Source organism: Canis aureus, chromosome 11, assembly GCF_053574225.1.
Source record: "Canis aureus isolate CA01 chromosome 11, VMU_Caureus_v.1.0, whole genome shotgun sequence".
NCBI lineage: Eukaryota > Metazoa > Chordata > Mammalia > Carnivora > Canidae > Canis > Canis aureus.
Window position 1 is genome coordinate 55,828,972 of NC_135621.1, and position 25,291 is coordinate 55,854,262.

Genomic DNA, 25,291 nt, shown 5'->3' on the forward strand with positions numbered 1-25,291 from the left:
GAATGGAAAGTAAACCTTTTATTTTTCTAACTCTCAGTTGATATAATAAAAACTGTCCAAAATGTTAAGAGCAACATTTTATTAGGTGATTACAGCTTACAGATAAATGCAACCAATGATAGCAATGTTGTAAGATGGGAAGAAGGAAGAAATAGGAAGGATTATATTACAAGGTAGCTATACTATCTGTAAAGTGGTAGAGTATTACTTGATAATGAACTATGATTATGTATAAATGTATTTTGCAAACTAGGATTAGAAGTATTAGAAATAGTTTTGAAACAGGTATAATAGATATTTCAAGAAAAAGGAGAAATGGAATCATATGAAATGCTTAATTAAAATGACCTTTGCCCCTTGAAAAATAGCAATTTGTGATGATTCAGACAGCAACAATGTGAACTTCTAAGCTTGGTACTATGTAAATTAGATTGTAATTGAGAGAAAGACAGCTTTTACCATGTCCTTATAATTACTATAGTTATATCCTTTAGCATCATTTCCTTTTTCTAATGTGGTAATGACTTTGGCTTAGAAAATACTAAGAGGCAGATTCAACTCAACCATAATACTGACTAATGGGTTTCTGAGAACTCCAATCTATTCTCATGTTGAGAAGGTCATGGATATCATCTTTCAAGATTTGGGTATCTCGGTTATAGGTGACAGAACTATTCCTTTTTCTAAATTATAAATCAATTAGGATATTTTACATAAACGTGGGCACAACTAATGGTCTACTCTTGATGTCTGTGTGACTAATGGAAATCTCTATGAGTTTTCACTCAGAATTTTCCAGAAAGAACAAAACAAAAATGATGATGTTGACCAGAAGTATAAAAAAATATTTTATTCTCCCCTAGATTCCTCTAATGAATTCTAGTGGCCATTTTTTAACTTCAACTATAGCATTTCTATCTTTAGAAATTTTCTATCTTAGAATAGAAATTCTATCTTTAAACTCATATGCTATCTATTTCTAAATGGATCTTTTACATACTAGTTGTAATCTCTCTATTACTGTTGAGGGCAACAATCATTAATATCTGTATCTCCTATTTCATCCAGCATAGGCATTTTTATAAATAGGTGTTCAATAAATATTTATTGACTGCATGGATGAATTCTCAGTAAGCTAATCCAAAGAATTGTTCAGTGACCCTTACTCTGCAGAAGGAATTGTGATAGATCAGTGTCAAGCTTAGAGTACCTTTATTCATGGATCTTACAATTAATTAAGAGGGAAAACAGATAGATATCAGGAAGCAAATATAAAAACAAAACTGAAAAAATAGAAGTATGCTACCATTTAAACACAGAAGCTGCCTTAAGAAGCAAATACATATTGTTAAATGAACACTGACTGATCAGGTCACTTTATGCATAAAGCCCTTTATTGGTGCCTGATTCCTTCTAGAATATATTTCAAACACAATGACCTTTGCTTAAGATCTTACTTGGATCAGGCCTCTCCTTTCCTATGGAGCCTCATCTATGGTCACTACTCAGTTTACTCATTCCATTTATTTATGAATTAATTCAAAAATATTTATTTAGTACCTTTTAAATGTCAGGCATTGTGCTTGCTTCTGCAGGACATAAACACTAAAATTGGAATGATAAAGAGAAGATTAGGATGGCCCCTGTGCAAGGATGACACACAATTTGTGAAACGTTCCATATTTTTTTAATTATTTCCATTGCATTAATAAAATCAGATTGTACTACCAAAAATAAGTGAATGAATGAATGAATGAATGAATGAATAAATAAATAAATAAATAAATAATAAATAAATAAATGTCAGGCATTATGTTAAACACCAATGACGGAGGTGGTGAAAACCACAAGATTTCTGCTCCTATAGAGCTTATATTCCAGTGTGTTCATAGGACAGGAGTGGAAGAATTAGAATGAATGAAATGAGGAGTCAAACTAATAAATACGGATGTAAGTTAATGGAGATTCAGATAATGATTAGGGATTGAATAGGAGTAACAGGATAGAAAGTGACTTCTAGTGCTATTCTGGTTTGTGTTTTGGGAGATGGCCTTCCTGATTAAGTAAAAACAGAGCACCCACAAGTGAAAGAAGAGAATCAATCATATGTTCCATTATAGGTACGGAGTATGGAGTACTCTGGGCAGCAATAATTGCCAGTTGGTCAAAATACATTGAAATGAGTATTATGTGAAATGAAAGGAGGACAAATGTAATAGTAAAGGAGAAGCATCTCATTGCTCTAGTACATGGCTTCCTTTCATATTAGTAGTGATTATTAGCATTTATCTTCTAAGTATAAAATGGAGTGGACTTTCTAAGATTCTGAAAAGAGAAATGTATGCTTGGTTAAAAAATATTATTTTCTATGAGCAAATTGAAAGTGATACAGTGCTAGAGTATTTTAATCTCTGAAGGGCACAAAGATAAAAATGAAAGCTGAGAAATAGTTGGCTGACATGGTTATAGAAAATTTTAACACCAAACTTGTTAATCAGAATAAGCAGATAAGATTTTTGGACTCAAGCAAGATGAATTTGGGATCTGTAGAAGATAGCTATAGTAGGATGACCTACTGTAGAATTTTGAGTAATATATTGTGTAAGATAAATTTTCATCTGCTGTTGGAAGTTGAAATCTAAAACTATTTTGAAAATACGGTTAGTAATATGTGAACTTTCCATGGCAAAATTAAGATTTATCAAGTCAAATAGGACACTAAAAATAATGAGAAAGAGAATGTTATTTGAAATGTTACTATGAAAGTTATATGATTAAAATCATTAGATGTTTGAAAAAGTAAGAATTATTTCAAATTGTAAGCCTGAAACTCTACTTTATAAGATTTGTTAGACTTTTTAGACTTTTTTTTTTCTTCTGAGGGGAGTAGGAAGAGGATTTGTGTGGTGCTCTAGAAAAAGGAAAGTTATATTGATACATGATTTGATAACATTGAAGTAGTTTTGATTCTAGTGTTTTCTCGTAACTCATATCTTTACACCTCTTAAGTCAATTTAAAGAAAAGCAATTTTTCTCTTTATTGAGAGCAAATGATGTATTATCAAATTAAAGTAACAAAATTATTCATAACTCTGAACCCTAAATTAGATTCTTTACTCTAGTGATAGAGGATTTGTCCTCTAAAGACAAACAAAAACAAAAAATAAACACACGTAAACACATGCAAAAGTACTCTATAGACAGCCTCCCCATTTCTGAATCTGAAGTTCCATAATCCAGAGACTAGGTTAAATGTGAAAAAAAAAAACAAAAAAAACTGTCATTAGAAAAGGGAATAAGGAATAACTTAGCATACTATTTATATTCTAAAACTTTTGTTCAAAATCTTCAAGGTGCAATCCTTTTGATTTTAGACCTTGAACATAAGAAAAAATGTGTATAAAAAAGAAGTTACAGAGAACTATGGCAATTAGAAATGACTAGCAAACCCTGAGTCCCAGCCTGCAATGTTTCTACTAAAATGTAAATTTTAAGTTCAGCTGTGGCATGCCATCAGCGCTACTACTGTGATTTCTATTCAAACTCCATTTTTCTAAAGACCACTTGATTCTCTCTCCACATTCCCTTTTAAAAAATACAGGTTTGACTGTAATTCTTAGCATAGCATTCAGTCACCACACACAATGGACTTCCAAGGTACATTATTATGGTCAAATAGAATGTCTGGATGGAGTTCCAAATCCATGATTATTTTATTATTGCTAGTTAGACATTTGTAAGCCTAGATCACAGGGAGGGTAATCTAATCATATATTTAAAAGTTCCAACTGGAGACTACTGTCAAAGAAGGGGTTGGATGTTTCCTTAGAATTAGCAGCAATCTGAAATTTCCTAAGTACCATTTGCTTTGCCCTCAGCGTTACATCGTTTAGAATACAGCAGATATAGATCAACTTCATCTTCAAACTTCATCTTTGTTTCTTAACAAAAAATTCTGTCTCAAAATGTTTCATTTAGCTATAAAATATAGTTACTGGTCATCATTTCTATATGAAAAACTTCTTCCTCAACCTCAACTTGACTATCTTTTACATTAATTCAGCATGTGTGTATTAAGCATTATGTTCCACTTAATATATCACAAACAGTAAGCAAACTATACTTTCAGTGAGTAGTCTAAATAAGAAATATCGATTAAGTAGTTTCATTTGACATTGCAATTCCTTTTTCTTGTACCTAAAGTTGGCAGTATGAAACCTGGGCTGAAATTGAATTACTTTATTGCTATACCCAATTCTCTGAGAGGATGATCCAAACAAGACCCCAAATCTGCATAGTACAGCTACTTTAGTTCTCAGACCTTTTTCTTATTAATTGTACATCACTTTACATAAATCTTGTAAGCATAAGAGTTTTCAAGCTCAATAGCAGCTCAATTGTTTTCGAAACCCTGTCTGTATTTTTCATATAATGTTACATTCTCATTGACTTTAATCTGAGGAAACAACTGCATTCTTCACAAGAAAAGTGAAGACATGTTAACTTACTAGTAATTTCTGCTGGGGCCAACCTTCAATGTGTATCAGGAGGACTTCAAGCAAAGAACAGTAATAGGAAGCTGCAAATTGAGATAAGTAGAACTCTATAATTTGTATAAACTAAGGTTGACTGGATTCCTCCTAATAAAGAAAAGAAAGATTGATATTTGTGTTAAATGCTAATGCCTTTTCCAAGTATTGATACTACCTTTTTTCTGTTTTTCTCTGCCTAATTTAGTGACTTTTCCTAGCATAATCAATTTAAAATTATTGATATATTCAAATATATTTTTTTCTGTTTTTCTCTGCCTAATTTAGTGACTTTTCCTAGCATAATCAATTTAAAATTATTGATATATTCAAATATATTAATGTATTAATTGATCTAAAATGCTTACCTTGGGGTGCATGGGTGGAGCAGTAGTTGGGCATCTGACTCTTGATTTCAGCTCAGGTCTCAGGATCATGAGCTACAGCACCATTTAGGGCTCTGTACTGAGCACAGAGTCAGCTAAATCTTCCTCTCTTTCTCCCTCTGTCTCTCCCCTCCTCACTCCCTCTCTCAAATAAATAACTCTTTAAAAAAATAAAAATAAAATGCCTATCTTATTTAATTCAAAACTTAAAAAAAGATAACACCCAAAATTCCCATTAATAGAAAAATGAGTAAATGAACTGTAGTGTTTAATGGAATATAATATAAAACAGAAATTAACAAACCATGATTATACACCAATATAGTTACATCCCATACATATAATTTCTAACAAGCCAGACAACCTTTATGATTCTATTCATATGGAGTTCAGAAGTAGACATACCTAATCTATAATTGCACAGATCAAGACAATGGTGGTCCTTGAAAGGTGGATAATGATGCCTGAACTTAAGAAACAGTTCCTTAAAAACCTGAGTTGGGACCAGTTTCTGAAAGACCCTAAAAAAGAAGGGAGGAAAAGAAATTATTAAGCAGAAAATTTAAAAAATATATATATTGAAGTGTTGCTTTAAGAATGTGGACTCTTCAGTAAATACGGAACAAGTCAGAGAAGGGAGGGATTAGTTTTATTAGTCCACTGGAATAGTTCACTATCTGATATGACTGTAGGTATTGAAGCAAAGGAATGTTGTGTATGAAAATCAGAGAAGACTTGGTTACAAATAATAGGACAAAAGAGGAAGGAAATAAAAGTAGGAAAGGGTATAGGGAGAAGCAGACACACTGTAGAGCTGGGAGGCTGACGCAAGATTCAATCCCCTAACCCTGGATCATGACCTGAGCTAAAGGTAGATGCTTAATGAACTAAGCCACCCAAGTGCTCAAAATGAGTCCATCTTCTAACAAGGAAGGGCTTCAAAAGTTTCCTTCTGATGTTCAGTCTTTTCCAACTCCTTTTTGTGATCATGAATATCAAGATAGAAATTAGTTATCTCTCCCTTCTCTAATAGCCAGTAAACTCCCTAGAGACACTATCTTAATAACTGCTGCCTAGCACAATATAAAAGCTTGATGAGTGAAGATAGTGCCTAAGACAAGGGTCATTCTCTAATTTCACTAGCAAATGAGGGAGGTTAAAACATTTGGGGTGCTGACAACTATCTATAACCCTTTGGCACCCAGGGAAAAAGAAACTTTCTATACCTGCAGTTTTCAATGGAGTTCTCAAAATAACCCCTTGAGAATAACTTAAGACTTGCTTACTGCTTCCACATGTCTACCTCAATTCATTTCTACTGGGTAACTTCAAACTGAACTCTTTATGAAGTTTCTAAAGTTAAACACAGTCTTCAAGTTGAAATTATATATATATTGCAATGCAGATTTTCTCCCATAGTCCAAATATACCCTGTATACTACATAGGCCCTGATACCTGACTCTCATTAATCAAAAAGAGTAATTATCCTGTATCCTTCAAATTTACTACTATTTTTTTAAATAAATTAATTTTTTATTGGTGTTCAATTTACCAACATAAAGAATAACATCCAGTGCTCATCCCGTCAAGTGTCCCCCTCACTGCTCGTCACCCACTCCCCCCCACTCCCCGCCCTCCTCCCCTTCCACCACCCCTAGTTCGTTTCCCAGAGTTAGGAGTCTTTATGTTCTGTCTTCCTTTCTGATATTTCCCACACATTTATTCTCCCTTCCCTTCTATTCCCTTTCACTATTATTTATATTCCCCAAATGAATGAGAACATACACTGTTTATCCTTCTCCGATTGACTTACTTCACTCAGCATAATACCCTCCAGTTCCATCCACGTTGAAGCAAATGGTGGGTATTTGTCGTTTCTAATGGCTGAGGAATATTCCATTATATACATAAACCACATCTTCTTTATCCATTCATCTTTCGATGGACACCGAGGCTCCTTCCACAGTTTGGCTATCGTGGCCATTGCTGCTAGAAACATCGGGGTGCAGGTGTCCCAGCATTTCATTGCATCTGAATCTTTGGGGTAAATCCCCAGCAGTGCAATTGCTGGGTCGTAGGGCAGGTCTATTTTTAACTCTTTGAGGAACCTCCACACAGTTTTCCACAGTGGCTGCACCAGTTCACATTCCCACCAACAGTGTAAGAGGGTTCCCTTTTCTCCGCATCCTCTCCAACATTTGTGGTTTCCTGCCTTGTTAATTTTCCCCATTCTCACTGGTGTGAGGTGGTATCTCATTGTGGTTTTGATTTGTATTTCCCTGATGGCAAGTGATGCAGAGCATTTTCTCATGTGCATGTTGGCCATGTCTATGTCTTCCTCTGTGAGATTTCTCTTCATGTCTTTTGCCCATTTTATGATTGGATTGTTTGTTTCTTTGCTGTTGAGTTTAAGAAGTTCTTTATAGATCTTGGAAACTAGCCCTTTATCTGATACATCATTTGCAAATATCTTCTCCCATTCTGTAGGTTGTCTTTTAGTTTTGTTGACTGTATCCTTTGCTGTGCAAAAGCTTCTTATCTTGATGAAGCCCCAATAGTTCATTTTTGCTTTTGTTTCTTTTGCCTTCGTGGATGTATCTTGCAAGAAGTTACCGTGGCCAAGTTCAAAAAGGGTGTTGCCTGTGTTCTCCTCTAGGATTTTGATGGAATCTTGTCTCACATTTAGATCTTTCATCCATTTTGAGTTTATCTTTGTGTATGGTGCAAGAGAGTGGTCTAGTTTCATTCTTCTGCATGTGGATGTCCAATTTTCCCAGCACCATTTATTGAAGAGACTGTCTTTCTTCCAATGGATAGTCTTTCCTCCTTTATCGAATATTAGTTGACCATAAAGTTCAGGGTCCACTTCTGGATTCTCTATTCTGTTCCACTGATCTATGTGTCTGTTTTTGTGCCAGGACCACACTGTCTTGATGACCACAGCTTTGTAGTACAACCTGAAATCTGGCATTGTGATGCCCCCAGCTCTGGTTTTCTTTTTTAAAATTCCCCCTGGCTATTCAGGGTCTTTTCTGATTCCACACAAATCTTAAAATAATTTGTTCTAACTCTCTGAAGAAAGTCCATGGTAAAAAAAAAAAAAAAAAAAAAAAAAGAAAGTCCATGGTATTTTGATAGGGATTGCATTAAACTGTAAATTGTAAATTGCCCTGGGTAACATTGACATTTTCACAATATTAATTCTGCCAATCCATGAGCATGGGATATTTTTCCATCTCTTTGTGTCTTCCTCAATTTCTTTCAGAAGTGTTCTATAGTTTTTAGGGTATAGATCCTTTACCTCTTTGGTTACGTTTATTCCTAGGTATCTTATGCTTTTGGGTGCAATTGTAAATGGGATTGACTCCTTAATTTCTCTTTCTTCAGTCTCATTGTTAGTGTATAGAAATGCCATTGATTTCTGGGCATTGATTTTGTATCCAGCCATGCTGCCAAATTGCTGTATGAGTTCTAGCAATCTTGGGGTGGAGACTTTTGGGTTTTCTATGTAGAGTATCATGTCATCGGTGAAGAGGGAGAGTTTGTTTCATTTCTTCCTTGCCAATTTGAATGCCTTTAATGTCTTTTTGTTGTCTGATTGCTGAGGCTAGGACTTCCAATACTATGTTGAATAGCAGTGGTGAGAGTGGACATCCCTGTCTTGTTCCTGATCTTAGGGGAAAGGCTCCCAGTGCTTCCCCATTGAGAATGATATTTGCTGTGGGCTTTTCGTAGATGGCTTTTAAGATGTCGAGGACAAATTTACTTCTAGATCATGAGTTGATCTTTCAGTTTACTCAATCCCCAGTAGTTCCAGAAAGGAATAATGATTATCTTATCTTTGCATTCAGAAAAGTAATTTCTGAGACATTCACCTCAAGACAATTGTGTAGAAATCCTATATATTTTCCCATGTAAGAAGATTATATAACCATAGATTTCCATTGAGATGAATTGTACAGACCTGTATTACACAAAATAATTGGATATATTTAAGGGGTAAAATATTTGATTTTTTTAAATTTATTTATGATAGTCACAGAGAGAGAGAGAGAGGCAGAGACACAGGCAGAGGGAGAAGCAGGCTCCATGCACCGGGAGCCCGACGTGGGATTCGATCCGGGGTCTCCAGGATCGTGCCCTGGGCCTAAGGTAGGCGCCAAACCGCTGCACCACCCAGGGATCCCAAAATATTTAAACATATTTCTAAGTGAGCTAGGAATTCATTCCATAATTTATACTCCTCCTCTCCTTTTTTTTTTTTTTTCTTCAGGTTTAAAAAATGTCCTATTAAAAGACCTCTGCCTTATCAAAATTTGACTTCCGCCTTCTTCTTCTTCTTCTTCTTCTTCTTCTTCTTTTTTTTTTTTTTTTTTTTTTTTTTTTTTTTGCATGTACTCCTGCAATACAGGGAAGATAATCCTGTAGCAAACATTTTGGTAGAGGTGGATTTAAATGTCAGTTTTTCAGTATGTGGATATCAAGAGTGTATGTATTTATGATTATTGTATCATCTTGATATACTGACTCCTTTATCATCATATAATGACCTTCTTTGTCTATTGTTATCATGTTCAGCTTAAAGTCTATTTTGTATAAGTGTGGGTGAACTTGTTTTTGTTTCTTTGGTTCTGTGTATATTTTGCTTTTTGTTTTTATTTTCAATTTTTGTTTGTTTGTTTTGTTACCATTTGTCTAAAGCAACTTCTTTAACCCCTTAACTTTGAGTCTATGTTTGTCTTTGGACCTGAGATGAGTCTCCTCAAAGCAGCATATAGATGGATCTTGTTTTTTAAACCATCCAGCCACTCTGTGCCTTTTGATTGGTGAATTCAATTTATTTACACTTAGGGTGATTATTGATATATTAGAACTTACTGTAGTCATTTTATCTCATTTTCTGGTTGTTCTATATTTTCTTTTCTTTGAATTTCTGTTTACCTTTTTACATTGGTGGTTTTCTATGATGATTTGCTAAGTTTCCCTATTTTTATGTTTTGTGTCTTTAGGTTTTGTTTTGTGGTTACCATGAGTTTTATATAAAATACCTTATGGGGATCCCTGGGTGGCTCAGTGGTTTAGTGCCTGCCTTTGGTCCAGGATGTGGTCCTCGAGTCCTGGGATCAAGTCCTACATCAGGATCCCTGCATGGGGCCTGCTTTTCCCTCTGCCTGTGTCTCTGCCTCTCTCCTTGTATCTCTCATGAATAAATAAATAAAAACTTAAAAAAAGAACTCATAAATAAAATAGTCATTTTCTTTTAATAGCAACCTATCTTCATTTGCCTATACAAGTTCCATCATGTTTCTTCACCCCTTTTACATTTTCACTGTCATAAATTATCCCTTTTTATGCTGTGTGTTATGAAATTATAGTAGCATTGGTTATTTATAATGCTTTTTTCTTTTAATCTTTATGCTATAATTGCTTAACATTCTACTCTAAAATTGAGTTGCAATTTCCTGATTCAATGTATTACTTTACTTACTCAAAGTTTAGTTTACTTTTGTGTTTTCATTTCAGTTGGAGGAGATCCTTTCAACATTTCTTTTGAGGCAGGACAAGTAGTGGTAAAGTGCCTCAGCTTTTGTTTTCTGAGAAAACCTTTATTTCTCCTTCATATCTAAAAGATAACTTTGCTGGATAGTATATTCTTGGTTGGCAATTTTTATCTTTCGATACTTTGACTGTCATGCCACTCTCTCTTAGCCTACAGCTTCGGCTGAGAAATCTGCTAAGAAATCATTGACTTTTGACAGCCTCATTATAAAGTATCTTGGAGAATGTCTTTTTGTATTGAGATAGTAGGGCAATTGATTAGCTTTGTGGACCTCCAGGTCTAGTTCTTTCCCCAGGTTTGGGAAATTATCAGCTATTATTTCATTGAATAATCTCTCTGTCCTCTTCTCCTAGCAAATACCAGATTTTCAGCTGCATATCATCAAAGAGTATATTTCTAAACCAGAAAAGAATATATTTTGTGACATTCTGGTTTGAACTGTAGTCTAGTATCCTGGTAAATTCAAGAACTTGTCACATATCTGTATCTGTATCTATATCTATCTCTCTATAATCTGTGTATATATTGTCTGGAATCGTATATGTCATCCTTCAGTTATCTAGGATCAACTTGATTTCACTGTGAAATTTGTACTGGAAGTATACTCTTTAGTGGACACAGTAATATTTGGAACTTTGAAATACAGAATTGGCAATACTTTTCCAAAGGCTCATGTGAGGAATTATCCTTAGAGAAGATTAGTTCTTTATAGGCCATGTCTCTACAGATAACTATCTAAATTGTAAGGAAATACCTAGTCAGAGAAATTTGTCTTTATAATTATCTACTTTAAAATGATAGCCACCCCTAGGGCAAATCTAGAGGGAATTTCAGTTGCACTTTCAATCATTTAATAATCAGATCTTTATGGTGTATCTATACTTTTATTGATAAAATGTATATTATACTCCTACAATTTTTAAAGCTCTTTAGAAGAACTAAGAATACACATGTATCTCAGATGTATCTTTGTCTCTTTATTTATTTGAAAAATCTTTACTATTTTTTTTCTTAGACTAGAAGGAAAATAATGGACACCTGGGTGGCTCAGTTGGCTAAGCATCTGGCTTTTGATTTTGGCTCAGGTTATGATCTCAGGGACATGAAAGCAAGTCCTGCATTGATTCTACACTGGGTGTGGAGCCTGCTTAGGATATCTCTCTCTTCCTCTGTCCTTCCCCCCACCACTTGTGTGTACTCTTGATCTTTAATATATATAAAAAGTAACAGTAACTCCATCACTGAATGCATTTTTAATTGTGATAAAATATAATTAATGTAAAATTTAGCCATTTTCGAATGTACTGTTCAGTAGTATTAAGTATATTCATGTTGTTATGCAAATACCACCAGAGCTCTTATAAAACTAAATTTCTATACCTATAAAACAATGATTCCCCATTCTTCTCACCTCTAGCCTCTGGAAACCACCATTCTACTTTTTCTTTATGAATTTGACTGCTCTAGGTGTCTCATAGAATTGGAATTATACAATATTTATCTTTTTCAACTGACTTATTTCATTTAGCACAAGGTCTTCAACATTTATCCATGTTTCAGCATGTGTCAGACCAAATGCAGTTTCTGCTAGTATTTTATTTCCTTCTAGTCATATTTATATACATTTTACACTTTCCATGTAAAGATTTTGCTTTTTGCTTTACTTACTTAACCAAGGAGGTATTTTCTTATGTTTAAAAATATCTTGGGAGGCATAAGAAGTTTTCTTTAAGCAAACAAAGTCTTAGAAGTATGATTTTAAATATAAGTGTATACATACTTTTATAATATAAGTTTGCTAATTCCTCTCTCCCCAATTCTCTGCTTGTTGGCATATTTATTTTGAATACAGATTCAATCAATGATTTTAAATAGGGGAGATAAATTTGTACATATGTTAGCATAAATAAGTTTTTGGCATATGTTTATTCTTTGACTCATTATTTTATTCAAAAATGACTTGTGAACATATGCTATGTGTCAGGCACTTGCAAGGTACACTAGATAAAATGCTAGGAAATAATATAAAATACAAAGCCCCTGCTTTCATTGAGATCAGTTTTATAGGGAAGACATAAATCAAATAGCTATTTGAACATATTAAAAGTACAGTTATGACAAGGACTAAAGGTAAAGGTAAATTAAGATATGAGTCTATAGTAGACTAATAGTAATCATAAAGATCATAAAAAGTTTCCCCAAAGGAGTGAAACTTGAGTAGATATTTAAAGAATGAATAGGAGTTAGTGAGATAGAAAGGATAAGAAAGAATATTTCAAGCAGAGGAAATGGCATGTGTAGACCTTTGGTGAAAGGAAGTAGATGAGTGAAAAGAAATGAAAGTAGATGTACATGCCAAGAGGGCAGAGCATGGGAAGACTGGAGAGTTAAGAATGGTCCAAACACACTGCAGGTTCTTAGGTCATGGAAAGCCATTGAAGTGTTTTAAGCAAAGGGTTTCAATTTTGAATTAATGCTGAAGGATGCTCACACTGTTGAAGGAAGATAATGGATTGGAGGGCAGCCACTATGAATGGAGAAAGTCTGATTAGAAAACGAATTTTGCAGTTCAAAATAGAAGTGATGGGCACCTCTACTGATGGTAGTATTAATAAACATGGAGAAAAGTGAATGGAGATAAAGATTTGTAACCTACACAACTGGATGGTGAGGGAGAGGGAGGTGCCAAGATTGATTCTTTGGATTCTGCATTGCATAAGTGGCTAGATGATGGTTTTGTTTGAGAGAACTTGGAGTAGATTAATGGGGAGGTACCTGGGGATGAAACTCAGCAAATATCATTCTATTTAAAATTTTCTCAGATGATTCTCATATACTGCCAGCATTTAAGAGCCATCAATTTCATATGACTATCCTAGACTAGGTTGAAAGTGATCAATTTCTCCTGAATTTAAGTTAATTTCAGCAACCACTCACCTAAACTCTCAATATCAGGGAATCAAAGTTTAAATGGAGATAGACTTAACTTGATTTGATAATTATTTCATTTCACGGAAAATGGCTTAGTCTGAACAAATATAGAGTAAGAAATTAAAACTGATCTTTAGGCCATCTTGTCATTTTTGTTTTAAATAAAAATTCTATAAATTCCTAAAAAAATTCTATAAATTCCTTCAAATTCTGGCAAAATTTGGGAGAAGAAATTTAAAAAGAAAATTCAATTCCTAAGTCATTTGAAATGTATTAGGAGGTGATTTTTTTAAATACTTAGAAATACTGGATTATAAAAGATATAAATTATATACTTCGTTTTCATTCACCACAAAATTATGTCTATATATCTATATCCATAGAGTTTGACTTATGAATGTGCATGTATAGTCATTTTTTATGATTGTACAACTATATACAATCCCATCATTCAGATTTACTGATGTCTAGTTAAAAATGACTGCAATAGTGGAAACTTCACATTCTTTTTACTTAAATTGACTACTTTAGAAAAAATACTGAAAGTTTCAATGGTAGTCATCTTGTTCCTTGAATTTAAGAAATGAAAAGCTCTTAAGAAAAAAAAGAAATGAAAATGAAAAACCTCAGCATGTTTATAACAAATGAGATGCTGACCACACATGTTCCACATGGTTCCTGTCATTTCACTGGAATAAAAATTTTATTACTGTTTATTACTGTTCACTTGATATTTTGATATTAACAGAGTTTCAATATATGTCAATATATTTCCAATTAATTCCAATATATGTTATTTAGAACACATTCCAATTTTTTTTTTCCCTGGAAGGAAATCAGAGACTTTGATTAAAAATTCTGTTGGGTGGTGATCCCTGTGTGGCTAAGTGGTTCAGCGCCTTCCTTTGACCCAGGGCCTGATCCTGGAGTCCTGGGATCGGGTCCCACATCGGGCTCCTGGCATGGGGCCTGCTTCTCCCTCTGCCTGTGTCTCTGCCTCTCTCTCTCTCTCTCTCTCTCTATTTCTTTGTCTATCATGAATAAATAAACAAAATCTTAAAAAAAATTCTGTTGATTTTTACCAGAAAAAGATTTCAGATCTGTAGCAATTTCCATGTCAAAGTGGCTCCAAGTGTTATTAGTTCCATTTGAAACTTACTCTTTAATAATAATGGTTTGTGGCAATTATTTAGAATTCAGATTACCAGATTTTATTCCACTTTAATATTTATTTATCTCACCTGAGTTTAAGGCATTAGTGGAATATTGCATGCAAATTGTGAAACATTTGTGAAGCACTGAATAGGTACATTGTCAAAAAGCATTAACTTGTAATAAACTGGGGGACATGATAGACAAAATGGATTAATAAAAGTCTTCAAATGAGTTGCATTATCTGTATCCAGACCAATGGGAGGCATAAAGGACAAACAAGTTTCTCTGCTAGAAGCAAAGACATTACCAAGGCAAGATACTTGTTAAAATCATTTGGATCATGTAAAATTCAGGGCATAAAGGAACCCATATAAAGTTACCACCTTGATTAATTTACATATGTTTCTCTAGGCATGATAAATACATGACAATTTTTGGGTTAATCCTTCAATATGTAGTCATATGGCATAATTTGTAGCTATTCAACCTAAATACTCTTCCTTTTTTAAAAAATGGATACTAAAATTGCAGTTTCCACTCATATTTCTACCACCCACTAATATTGTTGAACAACTTAAAAAGTGTGAAAAGATTGAGTGAGGGGGTGTCATGTTAAAAAAAAAAAGTCATGCAATACTCGTTTTCTTCTTTCATGCTTTTTGTAGAAATATATAACAGTGACTTTTTTAAGCCAGAAAATAATTTGTATAAAGCCGAGTCATCTCAAATTTTTAATTTAATTTGATGCCATATATGTGATTCAAAATGTGTAGTATACCTCAAAACCACATTCTGATTTGGGTATGGAACAGTATATATTAATGTGCATTTCTAACAAGTTGTCAGGTAAAGTTGATGCAGCTTTCAGATTTCCCTTTAAGAATTACAAACATATGTCATCAATAAACAAGGAATAGCCCATTTAATTTTACTTACTAGAACAAAGTTTACAATGATTTTATTTAAGAATGTGGCTAATTGGGATGCCTGGGTAGCTCAGCGGTTGAGTGTCTGTCTTCTGCTCACAGTGTGATCATGGGGTCCAGGATCGGGTCACACATCAGGCTCCTTGAGGGAAGCCTGCTTCTCCCTCTGCCTTTGTCTCTGCCTCTGTGTGTGTGTGTGTCTCTCATTAATAAATAAATAAAATCTTAAAAAAAAAGAATGTGGCTTATCTGAGGTCATAAAGTCTGGGTTTTAGTTTGGCTGTGAGAAACTGAACATACAAATGAAAATAAAACTCTGACAGTCTTTGCAGCAAGGAATTCAGAGAGCAAACCCATAATTTTGCAGTAACTAGCTCAGGAGGCAAAAGCACAGCCTCTGAAGTAATCAGCCCAGAATAGTTAGGACTTGGGTGATGACTGCCCACTTTCTTCTTTTTGACCCTACTTGCAACTAATGACCAGCAGGAAAACCCAAATATGCTTCCCACACCAATCACATAAGACCATTTGCTTCTAGTTAGCCTACCTTCAGGTTCCCCCATACTAGCAATGTCCACTCAGAGGATGCTTAAAGCCCTTCCTTTTCTTCAATAGAAAGTCTGCTAATTTCCTTTCTTGTTTTTGAGTCTGCCAAACCTGAGTGATGGCAGCTAATTTCCTTGATACAGCAAGACTTGAATAAATAACCTCTGTTTGTTTTCATTTGTGTGGTCCTTGTTTATTTCTAAAGTTCCACCAGTTACCAGCTGTTTGATCTTTGGTAACTTTAATTCTCTATGTCTCAGTTTCTTCATATCTAAAACTTAGTAATCATATTCATAAAGGAGTGCATTATACTCATTTTAAATTCTATTTGATTTGTCAGGTTCGTAGAACATCAGTAAAAACAATATTCCTTATTGTAATACATCTGTGTTTTTGTAAGTTTATGTTAAAAATATAAAATCTATGAGGAAACATAAAACCTACATGAGAAATTCTTCCTTGAAATCTGTGTCAGAACAACTAATAAACTTGTAAATACTCTTTTACAAAACAAAACTCACCAAACCAAAGTTGTTTCTATTTCTGAATATCTGCTGAAAACCTCAACACTATTACTATTTATGTATCTTTAAAGCAGATTTTTTCCTTTAAGTTATTTTGTCAGTGTCATTATTTGATAAGTTTCTCAAATAATTGAGACAAGCAAAGTAAAAATCAAGGCATTTATAGATATGCATATGCCTATATTTCTCTCTCTCTCTATATATATATATATATAGAGAGAATTTTAATTACACAAAAATGCATGTTAAAAGATAAATTTTACTTTAAAGAAATTTTAATTACACAAAAATATTTAAAGAATTTTAATTACACAAAAATGCATGTTTTTAAAAATAAATTTTACTGATAAGAGTAAAGCCTTCTTGGACTACCACCCTAAATTAAATCTCCATATTCTTTCCAGAGGTGATCACCTGTATTAGTTTGACGTATGCATTTCCTCCACATTTTTCATTAATTTACAAACATACCTGTATTGATGAGGTCTTTTCACTGACATAGCTCATTTGCTTTTCAGGAAAATGTATTTGTCTTGATATTTTGTTCCTTTCTAATCACTGTTTTCAATTAGCCTATTATTTACTGAGTTTTTTTTTTTAACTCAAGTTTATAAATTATCTAGATTTTAAATGGCCCAAGATTTGAATAGTCTAGTTAAGAAATATCACTGATCCAGATACTACTGTACTGCAGACAAGTTTTGGGCCAATCTGATTTTTTTTTCCAAATAACCAAAAATGATTTTTGCCCTGTTTGGACATGTTTAGAGAAATTGTTTGGAAGAAGAATGCCTGTCAGAGAAGGATAAGAGACCAGTGACTAACATTAGTACAAATTACCTTGAGTCAATCATTCAGCAAAATATGTATAAAAAAATGGCTAGCATTTATTAGTGCTTATTCCTTGCTTTCTAGGTACTGATTAATCTTTCTATCAATCTCATTTTATAGATGAGTCAACTGAGATCTAGAGAAATTTAGTGAACTCACAAGCTTACACAGCTGGTGAACAGCAGATGGAATGTTACACAAAATATCCACATTCAGAAACTAAACTTCTACATGCAACTGCTTCTCGAAGAAAATATTCTTTTCAAAATGAATACCAAGAAGAAAAATGAAAATCCATATATGAAACACTGAGAACAGCAGTGAGAATCTTCACCTTTGCCCCAGGAAACCACTATTCTTGTATGGCTGGGGAATATCACTCTTCTCAGTAGCTTTGCAATGGATTTTAGGTCATATTTCCATAGTTAACAGGACAGCAGTTTCGTCCTCCTTTCCCCTGACTCTGTAATATAGACTGGCAGCTGTAGAGTTTCAAAAAAGCATTCTTTTTAAATCTGACTCATAAAATACATGCTAATCTGCATGAAAATGAGCAGGACTGAATATGGAACACTCTTAGGCAAAAGATGGCAGGCATAACTGAAAAAGCCCTCTCAATGCAGTCTGAATTTAACATTTAATTTTCTTATTAGCTCCAGAAGGGCAGGCTGATTTTCCACAGGTGTAAGCAATATACATAATTAATGCTACACCTCAGGTCTCCTAAAAAGCTCAGTGGCCCGCATTAACTGTATACATGCTAGGCTGAAATTGGATCATCTCTGATATTCAGTTTTGATGTTGCAATTATGAATGATGTGATTCATATATGCATTTGAAAGATGTTATCATTTCCTTTTGCTTTTAAAAACAGCTTTAGAAAGTCAACATAGCGTTCTCTTGGGAAAAAAGAAAAAGCTCTCATTAATCCATGAACAGGAATCATGTAGACTGTTAAAGCTGAAGTGAATGTGAATAAAATTGGGCTGAATAATGACATTTAAAGTAAAACAGAAAGATCTACAATTTATTTGCCATTGCTGAGCACTGAATGCACAGTTAAATTGCAGTTATTTGGAACACAGGGCTTTTCAAAAACAATTGTTTGGCATCGAAACCATTTCCAGACTTGAATTATGTGCATCGAAGATATTTTCTAACTATTTTCTGTACAAAGAATGGATTCAGGCCACAATTGTTCAGGAGGCGAAAGGGCTCCTAACTGCCAAGTTCAATTTTGAACGTTGTGGTAAATAGAACAAAAGACCCAACTGGAATTCACCTGAGTTTTAGTGACCTTGCAGAAGAGTTCTTTACAGCTTTGAACATTGTATGATTTCTGTCTTCTTATTACTTTATCCTTTTTAAATTTTTTTTATTTTTTTAAATAAAATTATTTTTAAAAAATTTATTTATGAGAGAGAGAGACAGACAGACAGACAGACACAGGCAGAGGGAGAAGCAGGCTCCATGCAGGTAGCCTGACGTGGGACTCGATCCCGGGACTCTAGGATCTCCATATTATTTTATCAACCCTGACTTCTTCTGCAAACTGGTATGACAAAATTCAGTAGGAAAACACACACCTTGATTCCAGTAGGTTAGTCTGAAATCAGCAGAAACCCAAGTGGTTTACTTTCTGATTATCTTTAAGGAGAACTCTCTCCTTGTTAAAATAGGATTCTAAAAGGAGTCATAGTTATTGGCTAGGCCCATGGTGAAGTAAAACCTTGTAATTCCACTTATTCCTATAAACTATCTCTTTGCAGATAAGGATACACTGATGATATTACTGACCAGTCAGTTGGGAGTAGTTTTCTATTACAGGAAACAGATTAGTATTGTTCCAGCTAAATGTGAACAAGAGAAAATAATTACAAAATGGCTGATTGGGGCATGGTAAGTTCTGTGACTGCAAAATAGGAATTGAACCTTAGCTTTTTTTTTTTTTTTTTCTTCTGTGTCACTCTATCTAACTAAGCTAGTCAGTTACAAATAACCACTAAAATAACAAAGCTCATCTATCTAAGGCCTTTACTTCAATGTTATTCATATCATCTCATTTTTTTTACTTGTGATATTATATAGTATTAATCCTTTTATCAGAAATTCATTGCTTTATGGGTTCATTCAAAAATATTTATGAAGATTATTTTTGTGTACCAGTTGCTGTTCTGTATACTGGCAGTAAAGAAATAGGACAGTTACATGTGCTGAAAGGAAAAAGACAGAGAGTTTTATAGGAAATAGTGATGTAGACAAGACTTTTTTAGATTATTGTCAGTGAAGTGTAAATGTATAATGCAGTGGGGTGCCTGGGTAGCTCAGTCAGCTAAGTGTCTGCCTTCAGCTCAGGTCATGATCCTGGGGTCCTGGGATTAGCTCCACTTTGGACTCTCTTCTTAGTGGGGCATCTGCTTCTCTCTCTGACTGTCACTCCCCCTGCTTGTGCTCTCTCTCCCCCTCCCTCTCTGTCAAATAAATAAATAAAATCTTAAAAAATATATATAATGCAGCATTAAATGAGAGACCATGTAGTATAGCAGCCCAGCCTTCTGAATCAACTTTTCATATTCTGTTCCTGTAGATGATTAGCTCTGTAAATTTCAGCAAGTTGCTTCAGTTTTTTGGCATTGTTGGTAGGACCCTGAGCACCCAGAGTTGTGAATATTAAATGAGATAAATGGAAGCTGTCACCACCAGTGTAGTTGTTGTCATTATTATTATTTATTATAACTTTAAACACCCAATCTACTATCAAAGAGACTGCAATTTAATAACGTAAACATTTAGTCAACAAATTAGTCTTGAATACAATGCCCGTAATGTGGAAAATAAGCAATCAAGTGGAAGAGTTCAAAGCGCTCAAAGTTAGGGTAAAAGATATAGTCTGATCAGAGACAATAATAATAAAAAACAATTCTCATTGTGTTTACACAGAGCCAGTAAAAGCCTTTCACAGGGGACTATGAAGTGATTTCAAACCCATAAGGTTGTCAGACATACTTTTCCTCGCAAAAGGAAGAAGAATACTCAAGACAAAAGCTGCCATTCCGTAGCAATATCTAGGCTTCATATTTCATCCGCAGCCCATTTGTTTTCTTAAGTAGAAAGGCAGGGAACTGCAACTTTCAGGCAAGTGATCCTGGCCAGAAATTTAACCATGTGATTATCCTAGTGTATGAGGTCTGTGATTATGTGGCATTACTCTTCTTCCTCATTACTGTAAACCCCAATCCTGTCTGATTTGGAGCTTTATCAATAAGTCCCACCAGCAGCAAAAGCCTAACAAATATCTTCTTCCTGAATTCACTCAGCTTTCATTTTGGTATTTAGCTATGTACTGGAAGATATGTGTGTTCCATGGGAATGTGTTCTGTTATTCCACTCACATAGAATGTTACCTTTGAGTCATCTCTGTCTTTCAGAGTGTATGACTAAGAGCTGAGTACCTAGAATGATCCAAATATATTTTATTGAATGGATTTTATGAATCATTGTTAATTTCTTTATAACACATGCACTATCTTAATACCATCTAAGTTTTCTGAATTAATATTATACCCATAATTTTTCAGTTAAGAAGAGAGCCTGCTGTAGAAAACTCAGTTTTGTTTCATTTCATTTTGAGTTCTTTCTTTGCCTCTATAAGAGTTCCAAACATAATTAATTTATGAGCACTAGGCTTGGGGTTTGATTATTTTAAAGCAAATCAGCAATATGTCTGCACTGAAACCACAGCTGCTGTAGCTATGCATTTGCATCTGGACTCGTTGTCTCATCCAAACCAAATTTGCTGCACCATCAGGCTCATTTGAAATCTCAGTTCTGTGGGTGTTGGTTCTCAGATTCAAGTCACTTGAATAATCTAAGCATTACCAAAAGAGAGAGAGAGAGAGAGAGAGTGAGACAGAGATTGAGAAAGAGACAAAACTCCTTTACATGCTTCCATGTAGCCCAGAATAAGGTAAACACATAATTAAATGTTATTCTATGAGAAGTTTAAGTATGTTTTTGTTCATTTCTTTAAGTTAAAATTGCCAAGGTGATTATCTTTCCCATGCTGATTATTGCTACGATACTGTTTCAGAGAGCCGCAGGCTTAAATTGGTTTATTTTGCATGGGTACTCTATTTTTATATTTATATTCAACAATGAGTTAAACATAAAATTGTATTTTCACATTATGAACATTCAGTACACTAACAGATGTTCTTAAGATTTGAAGTAAAGAGATATAAAGAAAAGGTACACACAAATACACACACACTCACAATTCATATTCTCCTAGTATAATAGTGGATCAAATGAAATAAATTGTAATTTCCCCTAAGAAAGCCCCGAGTCATCGTAAGTTTCTTCAGCTGAACACAGTATTCCCTGATGTTATGTCTAGCAAAGAGTAAAGTAGGACTGTTCTCAACCAAAAATCAGTATTATTGTCTTCATTTGTGCATAACATATATTAAAGGAAATATTAACATGTGAAAATAATATTGGTGAACTGGAGCACATCTAAAGGAGACCAAACAGGGCAAGCAGCTGATGGAAAGAAGTGAGACCTGAGCATTGTTTTCCAAGAAAAGAGAAACTCTGTAGGGACATGATATGATAACTAACTTCATATATTTGAAGGTTGTTGCATGAAAAGAGTAATTTATCTGATTTTATCTGAACAGTGAAGAAAAATCTAAAATAAACAAGTGTTAGAATACACCAAACAGAATAAAAATAATAAATGTCTTTGTAAACAATTGGAGCTGAATGATAATACAATGTATGAAAGACATGAATTTCTTGACTGGTGACATTCAAATTTGGACTTTAGAAAATGTTATGGAGTATATCCAAACACCCTAGCTGGGAGTTGACCAACCTGTTTCCTAATGTTATCTCATGTGGCCTTGGATTTGCTTATTTAGAATGGAGTCATTTACCCTTTTTGGTGATATCCCCAAATATTGTACTCATCTACAGCATTATTAATATTTTAACCAAAATATATTTAATTACCGATTACTCCATTTGATCCAGAATAGAACAAGTTTACATCTATTCTTCCAGCATAATTATTAATAGTGCCCATCTTCACTTTAAATATTGTTGTATTTTGAACCAAAAAAATCACATTGTTACACTAATTATATTGGCCATTCTTACAAAGGGTTTAAAACACCAGAATTTAAGAAATAGAATATATACTTCTTTTAAATCATCTAATATCTATTACATTAATAAACTATGGCTATATTTTTAATACAATAAAGTAATCAATAATGCCATTAATATAAAAATAACATACCATAAAGTTTCATAGGGCTTTTAAGGGAATTTATGATGTTGAAATTAATTATTTTAAAATCTCAAGATATAATTTATTTCTTTAAAAATTTAACATATATAAACTTCTCTAGAAAACGCCCAGGGAAAGAGAAAGAAAATAGGTAATATTTTCCTTCTAAAATGAACAAAATTGGAAAATACTTCAGGGGAATGCCCTGTAAAATATTCTCTCTAGAAATAGCTTTTGGATGAATGTATAGAGAAACGGACACTTTTTTGTCCAAGAGTTTCCATTTTTATCATGCTGCTTCAGGGTTTAAGATTTATTTAGTCTCTACACCAGATGTACTTACAAACAGCTGACTAAACAATATTCACTTCTACTCTAACATCTTCTTTCATTTCCCTATGGTATAATTTTAGCATTAATAATGTACAAGAAATTTGAGATTTGATTTAGAAAGCATGGCTCACTAAATGTCAATGGCAAAACAAACCATGGGATCACTTGATGATATTAAAAGTGGAGTTAGCTTAATTGAATAAAATTTAGGAAGATATTTTTAAACTAATAGTAAAAACGATTGTATTCTGCACAAGATTTCTGATACCATAATATTAAGTAGTTGGTGTTTCATTTATATGATATCTGATGCATACCCCATCAAGACATTATATCCCTCCTTATGAAAAATTATAATAGAGTAATGAAGAACAAGAAGACCTATCATCTTTAAAAGGTCTTTATGGAATAATCATATAAATTCTACTCATTCTTTGATTTAGTTATTCAACAATATTTACTATTTGTCTTCCACATGCCTGGAAGTGTTCTAAATAAATAGCTGAATATCCTGTGCCATGAAATATTGTAAGAAATTTACATACATTAACTCTTCCAATCCATACAACAATGGTGGAGAGGAAATGCCAAGCTGGGATTTGACTTGGGTAGTGTGGGTCTAAACTCTAAACTGTTAATTTCTTTTTCATAGTTACAGTTTTACAGAGTTGAGCATGATTTTGAGTACTTGCTTAGCTTCTTTTCAAATTTCATATATGTCTATATCACTTCTTCAAATATTTTATTTTCTTCAGGAAAGGCTGTAGCTAAGTTTGCTTTGCATTTATATTGTTTATTGCTAGTTTCTTTGTATAACCTAAGAGTATTTGGTTATATTCATAGTGAAAAAATAGAAATGCTATATCAAAGTGTTTATAGATTAGTATAATGCGAAATATTCTGTCAGTACACAATATATAAGGAGAGAATCTCTATCGAGGAAAAGAAAAAATTCCAAGAATTAAAATGACGGAGCAAAAAAAGTATTCGAAATGTAAGTATTATAATGAGCTGCATAAATAAAATATCAGTATGTACCTACCATGTAATACTGTTTCACCATATCCAATAGTAATCAAATTTTGCCTAATAATCATATCTAATATGTAATCAAAATTACATCTAATTATGATTACATTACTTGGAAAGTGAGATTATGATGAAATGAACTTTAAAAAGAGAATACAGTTGTCACGTTGAACCTATTGTGTTGAGGATTATTATCTGCATATGGCATTACTGATAGAGCCCTAAATAAAAATGTGATCAGTTCAGCACACAAAGAAAGAACATATCACATTCTGAGATATTCATTAGTGAAGCCCTGATTGAGATGAATGAAGCTGGCAGAGTAGTTATAGATAGCAAAGTATAACTGCACAAATGAAATAGAAAATATTACATTCTATAACAGTAACCCCATTTCAGGAGGGACAGAGACAAAGGCAAATGAATAGGGCAGTAAGAACACATAAAACTACAATATATGAGGATTGGTTAAAACAACAAAATACCCAGAGGTCATGTCATGATATCTATATTCAAATATTGACTATATATACATATATACATACACATACATGATATTAAATACAATATGGAATTTTATACCATTAAAACATTCTTAACTTTTAAATTTCTTGAAGTTGTTATTGGTTGCTCCAAAATAAGGAATATTTCCAATCTTAAAAATATTTAACTTTAGTCATCACTTGGTTGGCTATGAAGAAGACTGAAGCATTACATGAGCAGATGAACCACAGGACCCACATGATTCATTTTACCAATAAATTCCATGGAGGTTGAGTCACTGAAAATGGAGGAGGTCTTGTAGGGCCTAGATCGAATGAGACAAAGAAGACTAAGTCCTTATTTTAAAAAGAGCAAATAAAAAGCCAACCAAACAAAAATTCTCTGTTTAAAGGCATAAATGGAGAAAAGAAACACATTAAAGAGATGAGGAATACATAAACACATAGAGGCAAATTCAGGAAAATGGAGCTCACCAGAAGTCAAGGAACCAGAGAATTTTTAAAAGGAAATCATCAAAAGCCTCAATTCTGGAACAAGATTATTTATTTATGTTTTCATTCAGCAGACTTAAACTAGTACTGTGTGCAAGGAATTGTGAAGTATTGGAGATTTAGAGTCAAACAAGAGATATAAGGCCTACTGCCTTTAGCTTTCATTTTAGCAAAGGTGGTATATAACTAATTTTACAATGAATTGTTTAACTATAATAGCAACATATGATACAATGTAGAAAATGAGGTTGT

General features: G+C 33.5%; 1 non-coding gene across 1 annotated transcript; it reads left to right on the forward strand.

Annotated features, from left to right (window-relative positions):
- The first annotated feature begins 1,579 nt into the window (after positions 1 to 1,579).
- Positions 1,580 to 1,687, forward strand: LOC144324453 (U6 spliceosomal RNA). Its single transcript, XR_013389960.1, has one exon. It is a non-coding gene; the product is annotated as a U6 spliceosomal RNA (small nuclear RNA).
- Positions 1,688 to 25,291: the final 23,604 nt, after the last annotated feature.